The sequence below is a fragment of the Oncorhynchus nerka genome, linkage group LG15, assembly GCF_034236695.1.
Source record: "Oncorhynchus nerka isolate Pitt River linkage group LG15, Oner_Uvic_2.0, whole genome shotgun sequence".
NCBI lineage: Eukaryota > Metazoa > Chordata > Actinopteri > Salmoniformes > Salmonidae > Oncorhynchus > Oncorhynchus nerka.
Window position 1 is genome coordinate 85,302,269 of NC_088410.1, and position 18,346 is coordinate 85,320,614.

General features: G+C 46.8%; 1 pseudogene; it reads left to right on the top strand.

The window, feature by feature from the left end:
* The window catches only part of LOC115115236 (kazrin-like), a 634,395-nt pseudogene that overhangs the window by 409,527 nt on the left and 206,522 nt on the right, over positions 1 to 18,346 (top strand).

Below are 18,346 nucleotides of genomic sequence, written 5' to 3' on the forward strand. Positions count from 1 at the left end.
GGTACACACAGATTTGGACATCATCTGCCCTCAAGGTTCTAGTTATACATCTGGTACACACAGATTTGGACGTCATCTGCCCCTCAAGGTTCTAGTTATACATCTGGTACACACAGATTTGGACGTCATCTGCCCCCAAGGTTCTAGTTATACATCTGGTACACACAGATTTGGACGTCATCTGCCCCTCAAGGTTCTAGTTATACATCTGGTACACACAGATTTGGACGTCATCTGCCCTCAAGGTTCTAGTTATACATCTGGTACACACAGATTTGGACGTCATCCGCCCCTCAAGGTTCTAGTTATACATCTGGTACACACAGATTTGGACGTCATCTGCCCCCAAGGTTCTAGTTATACATCTGGTACACACAGATTTGGACGTCATCTGCCCTCAAGGTTCTAGTTATACATCTGGTACACACAGATTTGGACGTCATCCGCCCCTCAAGGTTCTAGTTATACATCTGGTACACACAGATTTGGACGTCATCCGCCCCCCAAGGTTCTAGTTATACATCTGGTACACACAGATTTGGACGTCATCCACCCCTCAAGGTTCTAGTTATACATCTGGTACACACAGATTTGGACGTCATCCGCCCCTCAAAGTTCTAGTTATACATCTGGTACACACAGATTTGGACGTCATCCGCCCCTCAAGGTTCTAGTTATACATCTGGTACACACAGATTTGGACGTCATCCGCCCCTCAAGGTTCTAGTTATACATCTGGTACACACAGATTTGGACGTCATCCGCCCCTCAAGGTTCTAGTTATACATCTGGTACACACAGATTTGGACGTCATCTGCCCCTCAAGGTTCTAGTTATACATCTGGTACACACAGATATGGATGTCATCTGCCCCCCAAGGTTCTAGTTATACATCTGGTACACACAGATTTGGACGTCACCTGCCCCTCAAGGTTCTAGTTATACATCTGGTACACACAGATTTGGACGTCATCTGCCCCTCAAGGTTCTAGTTATACATCTGGTACACACAGATTTGGACGTCATCTGCCCCCCAAGGTTCTAGTTATACATCTGGTACACACAGATTTGGACGTCATCCGCCCCTCAAGGTTCTAGTTATACATCTGGTAGACACAGATTTGGACGTCATCCGCCCCCCAAGGTTCTAGTTATACATCTGGTACACACAGATTTGGACGTCATCTGCCCCTCAAGGTTCTAGTTATACATCTGGTACACACAGATTTGGACGTCATCTGCCCCTCAAGGTTCTAGTTATACATCTGGTACACACAGATTGGGACGTCATCTGCCCCCCAAGGTTCTAGTTATACATCTGGTACACACAGATTTGGACGTCATCTGCCCCTCAAGGTTCTAGTTATACATCTGGTACACAAAGATTTGGACGTCATCTGCCCCTCAAGGTTCTAGTTATACATCTGGTACACACAGATTTGGACGTCATCCGCCCCTCAAGGTTCTAGTTATACATCTGGTACACACAGATTTGGACGTCATCCGCCCCTCAAGGTTCTAGTTATACATCTGGTACACACAGATTTGGACGTCATCCGCCCCTCAAGGTTCTAGTTATACATCTGGTACACACAGATTTGGACGTCATCCGCCCCTCAAGGTTCTAGTTATACATCTGGTACACACAGATTTGGACGTCATCCGCCCCTCAAGGTTCTAGTTATACATCTGGTACACACAGATTTGGACGTCATCTGCCCCTCAAGGTTCTAGTTATACATCTGGTACACACAGATTTGGACGTCATCCGCCCCTCAAGGTTCTAGTTATACATCTGGTACACACAGATTTGGACGTCATCCGCCCCTCAAGGTTCTAGTTATACATCTGGTACACACAGATTTGGACGTCATCCGCCCCTCAAGGTTCTAGTTATACATCTGGTACACACAGATTTGGACGTCATCCGCCCCTCAAGGTTCTAGTTATACATCTGGTACACACAGATTTGGACGTCATCCGCCCCTCAAGGTTCTAGTTATACATCTGGTACACACAGATTTGGACGTCATCCGCCCCTCAAGGTTCTAGTTATACATCTGGTACACACAGATTTGGACGTCATCCGCCCCTCAAGGTTCTAGTTATACATCTGGTACACACAGATTTGGACGTCATCCGCCCCTCAAGGTTCTAGTTATACATCTGGTACACACAGATTTGGACGTCATCCGCCCCCCAAGGTTCTAGTTATACATCTGGTACACACAGATTTGGACGTCATCTGCCCCTCAAGGTTCTAGTTATACATCTGGTACACACAGATTTGGACGTCATCCGCCCCTCAAGGTTCTAGTTATACATCTGGTACACACAGATTTGGACGTCATCCGCCCCTCAAGGTTCTAGTTATACATCTGGTACACACAGATTTGGACGTCATCCGCCCCTCAAGGTTCTAGTTATACATCTGGTACACACAGATTTGGACGTCATCCGCCCCTCAAGGTTCTAGTTATACATCTGGTACACACAGATTTGGACGTCATCCGCCCCCCAAGGTTCTAGTTATACATCTGGTACACACAGATTTGGACGTCATCTGCCCCTCAAGGTTCTAGTTATACATCTGGTACACACAGATTTGGACGTCATCCGCCCCCCAAGGTTCTAGTTATACATCTGGTACACACAGATTTGGACGTCATCCGCCCCTCAAGGTTCTAGTTATACATCTGGTACACACAGATTTGGACGTCATCTGCCCCTCAAGGTTCTAGTTATACATCTGGTACACACAGATATGGATGTCATCTGCCCCCCAAGGTTCTAGTTATACATCTGGTACACACAGATTTGGACGTCATCCGCCCCTCAAGGTTCTAGTTATACATCTGGTACACACAGATTTGGACGTCATCCGCCCCTCAAGGTTCTAGTTATACATCTGGTGCACACAGATTTGGACGTCATCTGCCCCTCAAGGTTCTAGTTATACATCTGGTACACACAGATTTGGACGTCATCCGCCCCTCAAGGTTCTAGTTATACATCTGGTACACACAGATTTGGACGTCATCCGCCCCTCAAGGTTCTAGTTATACATCTGGTACACACAGATTTGGACGTCATCCGCCCCTCAAGGTTCTAGTTATACATCTGGTACACACAGATTTGGACGTCATCCGCCCCTCAAGGTTCTAGTTATACATCTGGTACACACAGATTTGGACGTCATCTGCCCTCAAGGTTCTAGTTATACATCTGGTACACACAGATTTGGACGTCATCCGCCCCTCAAGGTTCTAGTTATACATCTGGTACACACAGATTTGGACGTCATCCGCCCCTCAAGGTTCTAGTTATACATCTGGTACACACAGATTTGGGACGTCATCTGCCCCCTCAAGGTTCTAGTTATACATCTGGTACACACAGATTTGGACGTCATCCGCCCCTCAAGGTTCTAGTTATACATCTGGTACACACAGATTTGGACGTCATCCGCCCCTCAAGGTTCTAGTTATACATCTGGTACACACAGATTTGGACGTCATCCGCCCCTCAAGGTTCTAGTTATACATCTGGTACACACAGATTTGGACGTCATCCGCCCCTCAAGGTTCTAGTTATACATCTGGTACACACAGATTTGGACGTCATCCGCCCCTCAAGGTTCTAGTTATACATCTGGTACACACAGATTTGGACGTCATCCGCCCCTCAAGGTTCTAGTTATACATCTGGTACACACAGATTTGGACGTCATCCGCCCCTCAAGGTTCTAGTTATACATCTGGTACACACAGATTTGGACGTCATCCGCCCCTCAAGGTTCTAGTTATACATCTGGTACACACAGATTTGGACGTCATCCGCCCCTCAAGGTTCTAGTTATACATCTGGTACACACAGATTTGGACGTCATCCGCCCCTCAAGGTTCTAGTTATACATCTGGTACACACAGATTTGGACGTCATCCGCCCCTCAAGGTTCTAGTTATACATCTGGTACACACAGATTTGGACGTCATCCGCCCCTCAAGGTTCTAGTTATACATCTGGTACACACAGATTTGGACGTCATCCGTCCCCCAAGGTTCTAGTTATACATCTGGTACACACAGATTTGGACGTCATCCGCCCCTCAAGGTTCTAGTTATACATCTGGTACACACAGATTTGGACGTCATCCGCCCCTCAAGGTTCTAGTTATACATCTGGTACACACAGATTTGGACGTCATCCGCCCCTCAAGGTTCTAGTTATACATCTGGTACACACAGATTTGGACGTCATCCGCCCCTCAAGGTTCTAGTTATACATCTGGTACACACAGATTTGGACGTCATCCGCCCCTCAAGGTTCTAGTTATACATCTGGTACACACAGATTTGGACGTCATCCGCCCCTCAAGGTTCTAGTTATACATCTGGTACACACAGATTTGGACGTCATCCGCCCCTCAAGGTTCTAGTTATACATCTGGTACACACAGATTTGGACGTCATCCGCCCTCAAGGTTCTAGTTATACATCTGGTACACACAGATTTGGACGTCATCTGCCCCTCAAGGTTCTAGTTATACATCTGGTACACACAGATTTGGACGTCATCCGCCCCAAGGTTCTAGTTATACATCTGGTACACACAGATTTGGACGTCATCCGCCCCTCAAGGTTCTAGTTATACATCTGGTACACACAGATTTGGACGTCATCTGCCCCTCAAGGTTCTAGTTATACATCTGGTACACACAGATTTGGACGTCATCTGCCCTCAAGGTTCTAGTTATACATCTGGTACACACAGATTTGGACGTCATCCGCCCTCAAGGTTCTAGTTATACATCTGGTACACACAGATTTGGACGTCATCCGCCCCTCAAGGTTCTAGTTATACATCTGGTACACACAGATTTGGACGTCATCCGCCCCTCAAGGTTCTAGTTATACATCTGGTACACACAGATTTGGACGTCATCCGCCCCTCAAGGTTCTAGTTATACATCTGGTACACACAGATTTGGACGTCATCCGCCCCCAAGGTTCTAGTTATACATCTGGTACACAGATTTGGACGTCATCCGCCCCTCAAGGTTCTAGTTATACATCTGGTACACACAGATTTGGACGTCATCTGCCCCTCAAGGTTCTAGTTATACATCTGGTACACACAGATTTGGACGTCATCCGCCCCTCAAGGTTCTAGTTATACATCTGGTACACACAGATTTGGACGTCATCCGCCCCTCAAGGTTCTAGTTATACATCTGGTACACACAGATTTGGACGTCATCCGCCCCTCAAGGTTCTAGTTATACATCTGGTACACACAGATTTGGACGTCATCTGCCCCTCAAGGTTCTAGTTATACATCTGGTACACACAGATTTGGACGTCATCCGCCCCTCAAGGTTCTAGTTATACATCTGGTACACACAGATTTGGACGTCATCCGCCCCTCAAGGTTCTAGTTATACATCTGGTACACACAGATTTGGACGTCATCCGCCCCTCAAGGTTCTAGTTATACATCTGGTACACACAGATTTGGACGCGTCATCCGCCCCTCAAGGTTCTAGTTATACATCTGGTACACAGATTTGGACGTCATCCGCCCCTCAAGGTTCTAGTTATACATCTGGTACACACAGATTTGGACGTCATCCGCCCCTCAAGGTTCTAGTTATACATCTGGTACACACAGATTTGGACGTCATCCGCCCCTCAAGGTTCTAGTTATACATCTGGTACACACAGATTTGGACGTCATCCGCCCCTCAAGGTTCTAGTTATACATCTGGTACACACAGATTTGGACGTCATCCGCCCCTCAAGGTTCTAGTTATACATCTGGTACACACAGATTTGGACGTCATCCGCCCCTCAAGGTTCTAGTTATACATCTGGTACACACAGATTTGGACGTCATCCGCCCCTCAAGGTTCTAGTTATACATCTGGTACACACAGATTTGGACGTCATCCGCCCCTCAAGGTTCTAGTTATACATCTGGTACACACAGATTTGGACGTCATCCGCCCCTCAAGGTTCTAGTTATACATCTGGTACACACAGATTTGGACGTCATCCGCCCCTCAAGGTTCTAGTTATACATCTGGTACACACAGATTTGGACGTCATCCGCCCCTCAAGGTTCTAGTTATACATCTGGTACACACAGATTTGGACGTCATCCGCCCCTCAAGGTTCTAGTTATACATCTGGTACACACAGATTTGGACGTCATCCGCCCCTCAAGGTTCTAGTTATACATCTGGTACACACAGATTTGGACGTCATCCGCCCCTCAAGGTTCTAGTTATACATCTGGTACACACAGATTTGGACGTCATCTGCCCCTCAAGGTTCTAGTTATACATCTGGTACACACAGATTTGGACGTCATCCGCCCCTCAAGGTTCTAGTTATACATCTGGTACACACAGATTTGGACGTCATCCGCCCCCAAGGTTCTAGTTATACATCTGGTACACACAGATTTGGACGTCATCTGCCCCTCAAGGTTCTAGTTATACATCTGGTACACACAGATTTGGACGTCATCTGCCCCTCAAGGTTCTAGTTATACATCTGGTACACACAGATTTGGACGTCATCCGCCCCCAAGGTTCTAGTTATACATCTGGTACACACAGATTTGGACGTCATCTGCCCCCAAGGTTCTAGTTATACATCTGGTACACACAGATTTGGACGTCATCCGCCCCTCAAGGTTCTAGTTATACATCTGGTACACACAGATTTGGACGTCATCCGCCCCTCAAGGTTCTAGTTATACATCTGGTACACACAGATTTGGACGTCATCCGCCCCTCAAGGTTCTAGTTATACATCTGGTACACACAGATTTGGACGTCATCCGCCCCTCAAGGTTCTAGTTATACATCTGGTACACACAGATTTGGACGTCATCCGCCCCTCAAGGTTCTAGTTATACATCTGGTACACACAGATTTGGACGTCATCCGCCCCTCAAGGTTCTAGTTATACATCTGGTACACACAGATTTGGACGTCATCCGCCCTCAAGGTTCTAGTTATACATCTGGTACACACAGATTTGGACGTCATCCGCCCCTCAAGGTTCTAGTTATACATCTGGTACACACAGATTTGGACGTCATCCGCCCCTCAAGGTTCTAGTTATACATCTGGTACACACAGATTTGGACGTCATCCGCCCCTCAAGGTTCTAGTTATACATCTGGTACACACAGATTTGGACGTCATCCGCCCTGGTACTCAAGGTTCTAGTTATACATCTGGTACACACAGATTTGGACGCCATCCGCCCCCCAAGGTTCTAGTTATACATCTGGTACACACAGATTTGGACGTCATCTGCCCCTCAAGGTTCTAGTTATACATCTGGTACACACAGATTTGGACGTCATCCGCCCCCCAAGGTTCTAGTTATACATCTGGTACACACAGATTTGGACGTCATCCGCCCCTCAAGGTTCTAGTTATACATCTGGTACACACAGATTTGGACGTCATCTGCCCCTCAAGGTTCTAGTTATACATCTGGTACACACAGATTTGGACGTCATCTGCCCCTCAAGGTTCTAGTTATACATCTGGTACACACAGATTTGGACGTCATCCGCCCCTCAAGGTTCTAGTTATACATCTGGTACACACAGATTTGGACGTCATCCGCCCCTCAAGGTTCTAGTTATACATCTGGTACACACAGATTTGGACGTCATCCGCCCCTCAAGGTTCTAGTTATACATCTGGTACACACAGATTTGGACGTCATCTGCCCCTCAAGGTTCTAGTTATACATCTGGTACACACAGATTTGGACGTCATCCGCCCCCAAGGTTCTAGTTATACATCTGGTACACACAGATTTGGACGTCATCTGCCCCTCAAGGTTCTAGTTATACATCTGGTACACACAGATTTGGACGTCATCTGCCCCCCAAGGTTCTAGTTATACATCTGGTACACACAGATTTGGACGTCATCCGCCCCTCAAGGTTCTAGTTATACATCTGGTACACACAGATTTGGACGTCATCCGCCCCTCAAGGTTCTAGTTATACATCTGGTACACACAGATTTGGACGTCATCCGCCCCCCAAGGTTCTAGTTATACATCTGGTACACACAGATTTGGACGTCATCTGCCCCTCAAGGTTCTAGTTATACATCTGGTACACACAGATTTGGACGTCATCCGCCCCTCAAGGTTCTAGTTATACATCTGGTACACACAGATTTGGACGTCATCCGCCCCCAAGGTTCTAGTTATACATCTGGTACACACAGATTTGGACGTCATCTGCCCTCAAGGTTCTAGTTATACATCTGGTACACACAGATTTGGACGTCATCCGCCCCCCAAGGTTCTAGTTATACATCTGGTACACACAGATTTGGACGTCATCCGCCCCTCAAGGTTCTAGTTATACATCTGGTACACACAGATTTGGACGTCATCTGCCCCTCAAGGTTCTAGTTATACATCTGGTACACACAGATTTGGACGTCATCCGCCCCTCAAGGTTCTAGTTATACATCTGGTACACACAGATTTGGACGTCATCCGCCCCTCAAGGTTCTAGTTATACATCTGGTACACACAGATTTGGACGTCATCCGCCCCTCAAGGTTCTAGTTATACATCTGGTACACACAGATTTGGACGTCATCCGCCCCTCAAGGTTCTAGTTATACATCTGGTACACACAGATTTGGACGTCATCCGCCCCTCAAGGTTCTAGTTATACATCTGGTACACACAGATTTGGACGTCATCCGCCCCTCAAGGTTCTAGTTATACATCTGGTACACACAGATTTGGACGTCATCCGCCCCTCAAGGTTCTAGTTATACATCTGGTACACACAGATTTGGACGTCATCCGCCCCTCAAGGTTCTAGTTATACATCTGGTACACACAGATTTGGACGTCATCCGCCCCTCAAGGTTCTAGTTATACATCTGGTACACACAGATTTGGACGTCATCTGCCCCTCAAGGTTCTAGTTATACATCTGGTACACACAGATTTGGACGTCATCCGCCCCTCAAGGTTCTAGTTATACATCTGGTACACACAGATTTGGACGTCATCCGCCCCCCAAGGTTCTAGTTATACATCTGGTACACACAGATTTGGATGTCATCTGCCCCCCAAGGTTCTAGTTATACATCTGGTACACACAGATTTGGACGTCATCTGCCCCTCAAGGTTCTAGTTATACATCTGGTACACACAGATTTGGACGTCATCTGCCCCCAAGGTTCTAGTTATACATCTGGTACACACAGATTTGGACGTCATCCGCCCCTCAAGGTTCTAGTTATACATCTGGTACACACAGATTTGGACGTCATCCGCCCCCCAAGGTTCTAGTTATACATCTGGTACACACAGATATGGATGTCATCTGCCCCCCAAGGTTCTAGTTATACATCTGGTACACACAGATTTGGACGTCATCTGCCCCTCAAGGTTCTAGTTATACATCTGGTACACACAGATTTGGACGTCATCTGCCCCTCAAGGTTCTAGTTATACATCTGGTACACGCAGATTTGGACGTCTTCCGCCCCCCAAAGTTCTAGTTATACATCTGGTACACACAGATTTGGACGTCATCTGCCCCTCAAGGTTCTAGTTATACATCTGGTACACACAGATTTGGACGTCATCCGCCCCCCAAGGTTCTAGTTATACATCTGGTACACATAGATTTGGACGTCATCTGCCCCTCAAGGTTCTAGTTATACATCTGGTACACACAGATTTGGACGTCATCTGCCCCTCAAGGTTCTAGTTATACATCTGGTACACACAGATTTGGACGTCATCCGCCCCTCAAGGTTCTAGTTATACATCTGGTACACACAGATTTGGACGTCATCCGCCCCCCAAGGTTCTAGTTATACATCTGGTACACACAGATATGGATGTCATCTGCCCCCCAAGGTTCTAGTTATACATCTGGTACACACAGATTTGGACGTCATCTGCCCCTCAAGGTTCTAGTTATACATCTGGTACACACAGATTTGGACGTCATCTGCCCCTCAAGGTTCTAGTTATACATCTGGTACACACAGATTTGGACGTCATCCGCCCCCCAAGGTTCTAGTTATACATCTGGTACACACAGATTTGGACGTCATCTGCCCCTCAAGGTTCTAGTTATACATCTGGTACGCACAGATTTGGACGTCATCCACCCCTCAAGGTTCTAGTTATACATCTGGTACACACAGATTTGGACGTCATCTGCCCCTCAAGGTTCTAGTTATACATCTGGTACACACAGATTTGGACGTCATCCGCCCCTCAAGGTTCTAGTTATACATCTGGTACACACAGATTTGGACGTCATCTGCCCCTCAAGGTTCTAGTTATACATCTGGTACACACAGATTTGGACGTCATCCGCCCCCAAGGTTCTAGTTATACATCTGGTACACACAGATTTGGACGTCATCTGCCCCTCAAGGTTCTAGTTATACATCTGGTACACACAGATTTGGACGTCATCTGCCCCTCAAGGTTCTAGTTATACATCTGGTACACACAGATTTGGACGTCATCTGCCCCTCAAGGTTCTAGTTATACATCTGGTACACACAGATTTGGACGACATCTGCCCCCAAGGTTCTAGTTATACATCTGGTACACACAGATTTGGACGTCATCCGCCCCCAAGGTTCTAGTTATACATCTTGTACACACAGATTTGGACGTCATCTGCCCCCCAAGGTTCTAGTTATACATCCCCGGTACACACAGATTTGGACATCATCTGCGCCTCAAGGTTCTAGTTATACATCTGGTACACACAGATTTGGACGTCATCTGCCCCTCAAGGTTCTAGTTATACATCTGGTACACACAGATTTGGACGTCATCTGCCCTCCAAGGTTCTAGTTATACATCTGGTATACACAGATGTGGACGTCATCCGCACCCCAAGGTTCTAGTTATACATCTTGTACACACAGATTTGGACGTCATCTGCCCCCCAAGGTTCTAGTTATACATCCCCGGTACACACAGATTTGGACATCATCTGCCCCTCAAGGTTCTAGTTATACATCTGGTACACACAGATTTGGATGTCATCTGCCCCCCAAGGTTCTAGTTATACATCTGGTACACACAGATTTGGACGACATCTGCCCCCCAAGGTTCTAGTTATACATCTGGTACACACAGATTTGGACGTCATCTGCCTCCCAAGGTTCTAGTTATACATCTGGTACACACAGATTTGGACGTCATCCGTCCCCCAAGGTTCTAGTTATACATCTGGTACACACAGATTTGGACGTCATCTGCCCCTCAAGATTCTAGTTATACATCTGGTACACACAGATTTGGACGTCATCTGCCCCTCAAGGTTCTAGTTATACATCTGGTACACTCAGATTTGGACGTCATCCGCCCCTCAAGGTTCTAGTTATACATCTGGTACACGCAGATTTGGATGTCATCTGCCCCCCAAGGTTCTAGTTATACATCTGGTACACACAGATTTGGACGTCATCTGCCCCCCAAGGTTCTAGTTATACATCTGGTACACACAGATTTGGACGTCATCTGCCCCTCAAGGTTCTAGTTATACATCTGGTACACACAGATTTGGACGTCATCTGCCCCCCAAGGTTCTAGTTATACATCTGGTACACACAGATTTGGACGTCATCTGCCCCTCAAGGTTCTAGTTATACATCTGGTACACACAGATTTGGATGTCATCTGCCCTCCAAGGTTCTAGTTATACATCTGGTACACACAGATGTGGACGTCATCCGCACCCCAAGGTTCTAGTTATACATCTTGTACACACAGATTTGGACGTCATCTGCCCCCCAAGGTTCTAGTTATACATCCCCGGTACACACAGATTTGGACATCATCTGCCCCTCAAGGTTCTAGTTATACATCTGGTACACACAGATTTGGATGTCATCTGCCCCCCAAGGTTCTAGTTATACATCTGGTACACACAGATTTGGACGACATCTGCCCCCCAAGGTTCTAGTTATACATCTGGTACACACAGATTTGGACGTCATCTGCCTCCCAAGGTTCTAGTTATACATCTGGTACACACAGATTTGGACGTCATCCGTCCCCCAAGGTTCTAGTTATACATCTGGTACACACAGATTTGGACGTCATCTGCCCCTCAAGATTCTAGTTATACATCTGGTACACACAGATTTGGACGTCATCTGCCCCTCAAGGTTCTAGTTATACATCTGGTACACTCAGATTTGGACGTCATCCGCTATCTGCCCCCTGCTGTTCCCTCAAGGTTCTAGTTATACATCTGGTACACAGATTTGGATGTCATCTGCCCCCAAGGTTCTAGTTATACATCTGGTACACACAGATTTGGACGTCATCTGCCCCCAAGGTTCTAGTTATACATCTGGTACACACAGATTTGGACGTCATCTGCCCCCCAAGGTTCTAGTTATACATCTGGTACACACAGATTTGGACGTCATCTGCCCCTCAAGGTTCTAGTTATACATCTGGTACACACAGATTTGGACGTCATCTGCCCCCAAGGTTCTAGTTATACATCTGGTACACACAGATTTGGACGTCATCTGCCCTCAAGGTTCTAGTTATACATCTGGTACACACAGATTTGGACGCTATCTGCCCTCAAGGTTCTAGTTATACATCTGGTACACACAGATTTGGACGTCATCCGCCCCCAAGGTTCTAGTTATACATCTTGTACACACAGATTTGGACGCCATCTGCCCCCAAGGTTCTAGTTATACATCCTGGTACACACAGATTTGGACATCATCTGCGCCTCAAGGTTCTAGTTATACATCTGGTACACACAGATTTGGATGTCATCTGCCCCCCAAGGTTCTAGTTATACATCTGGTACACACAGATTTGGACGACATCTGCCCCCCAAGGTTCTAGTTATACATCTGGTACACACAGATTTGGACGTCATCTGCCCCCAAGGTTCTAGTTATACATCTGGTACACACAGATTTGGACGTCATCTGCCCTCAAGATTCTAGTTATACATCTGGTACACACAGATTTGGACGTCATCCGCCCTCAAGGTTCTAGTTATACATCTGGTACACACAGATTTGGACGTCATCCGCCCCTCAAGGTTCTAGTTATACATCTGGTACACACAGATTTGGACGTCATCCGCCCCTCAAGGTTCTAGTTATACATCTGGTACACACAGATTTGGACGTCATCCGCCCCTCAAGGTTCTAGTTATACATCTGGTACACAGATTTGGACGTCATCTGCCCTCAAGGTTCTAGTTATACATCTGGTACACACAGATTTGGACGTCATCTGCCCCCCAAGGTTCTAGTTATACATCTGGTACACACAGATTTGGACGTCATCTGCCCCTCAAGGTTCTAGTTATACATCTGGTACACACAGATTTGGACGTCATCTGCCCCTCAAGGTTCTAGTTATACATCTGGTACACACAGATTTGGACGACATCTGCCCCCCAAGGTTCTAGTTATACATCTGGTACACACAGATTTGGACGTCATCTGCCCCCCAAGGTTCTAGTTATACATCTGGTACACACAGATTTGGACGTCATCTGCCCCTCAAGATTCTAGTTATACATCTGGTACACACAGATTTGGACGTCATCCGCCCCTCAAGGTTCTAGTTATACATCTGGTACACACAGATTTGGACGTCATCCGCCCCTCAAGGTTCTAGTTATACATCTGGTACACACAGATTTGGACGTCATCTGCCCCTCAAGGTTCTAGTTATACATCTGGTACACACAGATTTGGACGTCATCTGCCCCTCAAGGTTCTAGTTATACATCTGGTACACACAGATTTGGACGTCATCTGCCCCTCAAGGTTCTAGTTATACATCTGGTACACACAGATTTGGACGTCATCCGCCCCTCAAGGTTCTAGTTATACATCTGGTACACACAGATTTGGACGTCATCCGCCCCCCAAGGTTCTAGTTATACATCTGGTACACGCAGATTTGGACGCATCCGCCCCTCAAGGTTCTAGTTATACATCTGGTACACGAGATTTGGACGTCATCCGCCCCTCAAGGTTCTAGTTATACATCTGGTACACACAGATTTGGACGTCATCCGCCCCCAAGGTTCTAGTTATACATCTGGTACACACAGATTTGGACGCCATCCGCCCCCAAGGTTCTAGTTATACATCTGGTACACACAGATTTGGACGTCATCCGCCCCCCAAGGTTCTAGTTATACATCTGGTACACGCAGATTTGGACGTCATCCGCCCCTCAAGGTTCTAGTTATACATCTGGTACACACAGATTTAGACGTCATCCGCCCCTCAAGGTTCTAGTTATACATCTGGTACACACAGATTTGGACGTCATCCGCCCCTCAAGGTTCTAGTTATACATCTGGTACACACAGATTTGGACGTCATCCGCCCCTCAAGGTTCTAGTTATACATCTGGTACACACAGATTTGGACGTCATCCGCCCCTCTAGGTTCTAGTTATACATCTGGTACACACAGATTTGGACGTCATCCGTCCCCCAAGGTTCTAGTTATACATCTGGTACACACAGATTTGGACGTCATCCGCCCCTCAAGGTTCTAGTTATACATCTGGTACACACAGATTTGGACGTCATCCGCCCCTCAAAGTTCTAGTTATACATCTGGTACACACAGATTTGGACGTCATCCGCCCCTCAAGGTTCTAGTTATACATCTGGTACACACAGATTTGGACGTCATCCGCCCCCCAAGGTTCTAGTTATACATCTGGTACACGCAGATTTGGACGTCATCCGCCCCTCAAGGTTCTAGTTATACATCTGGTACACGCAGATTTGGACGTCATCCGCCCCCCAAAGTTCTAGTTATACATCTGGTACACACAGATTTGGACGTCATCCGCCCCTCAAGGTTCTAGTTATACATCTGGTACACACAGATTTGGACGTCATCTGCCCCTCAAGGTTCTAGTTATACATCTGGTACACACAGATTTGGACGTCATCTGCCCCTCAAGGTTCTAGTTATACATCTGGTACACACAGATTTGGACGTCATCCGTCCCCCAAGGTTCTAGTTATACATCTGGTACACACAGATTTGGACGTTATCCGCCCCCCAAGGTTCTAGTTATACATCTGGTACACACAGATTTGGACATCATCTGCCCCTCAAGGTTCTAGTTATACATCTGGTACACACAGATTTGGACGTCATCCGCCCCTCAAAGTTCTAGTTATACATCTGGTACACACAGATTTGGACGTCATCTGTCCCCCAAGGTTCTAGTTATACATCTGGTACACACAGATTTGGACGTCATCTGCCCCTCAAGGTTCTAGTTATACATCTGGTACACACAGATTTGGACGTCATCTGCCCCTCAAAGTTCTAGTTATACATCTGGTACACACAGATTTGGACGTCATCTGCCCCTCAAGGTTCTAGTTATACATCTGGTACACACAGATTTGGACGTCATCCGCCCCTCAAGGTTCTAGTTATACATCTGGTACACACAGATTTGGACGTCATCCGCCCCTCGAGGTTCTAGTTATACATCTGGTACACACAGATTTGGACGTCATCCGTCCCCCAAGGTTCTAGTTATACATCTGGTACACACAGATTTGGACGTCATCCCCCCCTCAAGGTTCTAGTTATACATCTGGTACACACAGATTTGGACGTCATCCGCCCCTCAAAGTTCTAGTTATACATCTGGTACACACAGATTTGGACGTCATCCGCCCCTCAAGGTTCTAGTTATACATCTGGTACACACAGATTTGGACGTCATCCGCCCCCCAAGGTTCTAGTTATACATCTGGTACACGCAGATTTGGACGTCATCCGCCCCTCAAGGTTCTAGTTATACATCTGGTACACACAGATTTAGACGTCATCCGCCCCTCAAGGTTCTAATTATACATCTGGTACACACAGATTTGGACGTCATCCGCCCCTCAAGGTTCTAGTTATACATCTGGTACACACAGATTTGGACGTCATCCGCCCCTCAAGGTTCTAGTTATACATCTGGTACACACAGATTTGGACGTCATCCGCCCCTCGAGGTTCTAGTTATGCATCTGGTACACACAGATTTGGACGTCATCTGTCCCCCAAGGTTCTAGTTATACATCTGGTACACACAGATTTGGACGTCATCCGCCCCTCAAGGTTCTAGTTATACATCTGGTACACACAGATTTGGACGTCATCCGCCCCTCAAAGTTCTAGTTATACATCTGGTACACACAGATTTGGACGTCATCCGCCCTCAAGGTTCTAGTTATACATCCCCGGTACACACAGATTTGGATGTTCACATTCTTTTGATCATAACTAGTTCCCACAGGTTTGGATGCTAACGAACTTCTTAGGGATAGCCCCCTTTTTTCATTCTTCTCCTAAAATGACATACCCAAATCTAACTGCCTGTAGCTCAGGCCCTGAAGCAAGGATATGCATATTCTTGGTACCATTTGAAAGGAAACACTTAAAATTTGTGGAAATGTGATTTGAATGTAGGAGAATGTAACACAATAGATCTGGTCGAAGAAAATACAAAGAAAAAACCAAACGTTTTTTGTATTTTCTTTCTACCACCATCTTTGAAATGCAACTGAAAGTCTCCTGTTTTAGCCATCACTCTCGTTGTAATTCCGATGGTGTCCAGAAGAGGGCAGCAATGTATGTGCAAAGTTTTAGACTGATAACTTGAAGTATGAGCAAGCTACATTACATTTAATGTGAAGTCACCCAGATACGTTTGGGCAAATCGTGAAGGACACATTTACATTTACATTTAATACTATGCATATATTAGCATCCGGAACAGAGTAGGAGGCAGTTCACTCTGGGCACGCTGTTCATCCAAAAGTGAAAATGCTGCCCCCTATCCCAAAAAAGGTTTTAAGAACAAATTCTTATTTACAATGACGGCCTACCAACAGGCAAAAGGCCTCCTGCAGGGACGGTGGCCTGGGATAAAAAAAACAAATACAATATAAATATAGGACAAAACACACATCACAACAAGAGAGACACAACACTACATAAAGAGCGACCTAAGGCAACAAGAGGAGGACAGAGAGGAGGATAGAGAGGAGGATAGAGAGGAGGTTAAATAGGAGGATAGAGAGGAGGATAAAGAGGAGGAGAGAGAGGAGGACAGAGAGGAGGATAGAGAGGAGGTTAAATAGGAGGATAGAGAGGAGGACAGAGAGGAGGACAGAGAGGAGGATAGAGAGAGGAGAGGAGAGAGAGAGGAGGAGAGAGAGGGGATAGAGAGGAGGAGAGAGAGAGGATAGAGAGGTGTAGAGAGAGAGGAGAGAGAGGAGGAGAGAGAGAAGGATAGAGGAGGAGAGAGAGGAGGATAGAGAGGAGGACAGAGAGGAGGAGAGAGAGGAGGATAGAGAGGAGGAGAGAGAGGAGGACAGAGAGGAGGATAGAGAGGAGGAGAGAGAGAAGGATAGAGGAGGAAAGAGAGGAGGAGAGAGAGGAGGATAGAGAGGAGGAGAGAGGAGGATAGAGAGGAGGACAGAGAGGAGGACAGAGAGGAGGAGAGAGAGGAGCACAGAGAGGAGGATAGAGAGGAGGACAGAGAGGGGGATAGAGGAGGAAAGAGAGGAGGAGAGAGAGGAGGATAGAGGAGGATAGAGAGGAGGAGAGAGAGGAGGATAGAGAGGAGGAGAGAGAGGAGGATAGAGAGGAGGACAGAGAGGAGGACAGAGAGGAGGAGAGAGTGGAGGACAGAGAGGAGGATAGATAGGAGGATAGAGAGTAGCGCAGAGAGGAGGATAGAGAGGGGGATAAAGAGGAGGATAGAGAGGAGGACAGAGAGAGGAGGAGAGAGAGAGGATAGAGAGGAGTAAAGAGAGAGGAGTAAAGAGAGAAGGATAGAGGAGGAGAGAGTGGAGGACAGAGAGGAGGATAGAGAGGAGGATAGAGAGGAGCGCAGAGAGGAGGATAGAGAGGGGGATAAAGAGGAGGATAGAGAGGAGGACAGAGAGAGGATAGAGAGGAGGAGAGAGAGGAGGAGAGAGAGGAGGATAAAGATGAGGACAGAGAGGAGGAGAGAGAGGGAGGAGAGAGAGAAGGATAGAGGAGGAGAGAGAGGAGGAGAGAGAGGAGGATGGGGAATTAGAGAGAGAGAAGGATAAGAGAAGGAGAGAGAGGGGACGGGGAGGAGGAGAGAGAGGAGGACGGGGAGGAGGAGAGAGAGGAGGATAGAGAGTAGGACAGAGAGGGGGATAGAGAGGAGGACAGAGAGAGGATAGAGAGGAGGAGAGAGAGGAGGAGAGAGAGAGGAGAGAGAGAGGATAGAGAGAGAGG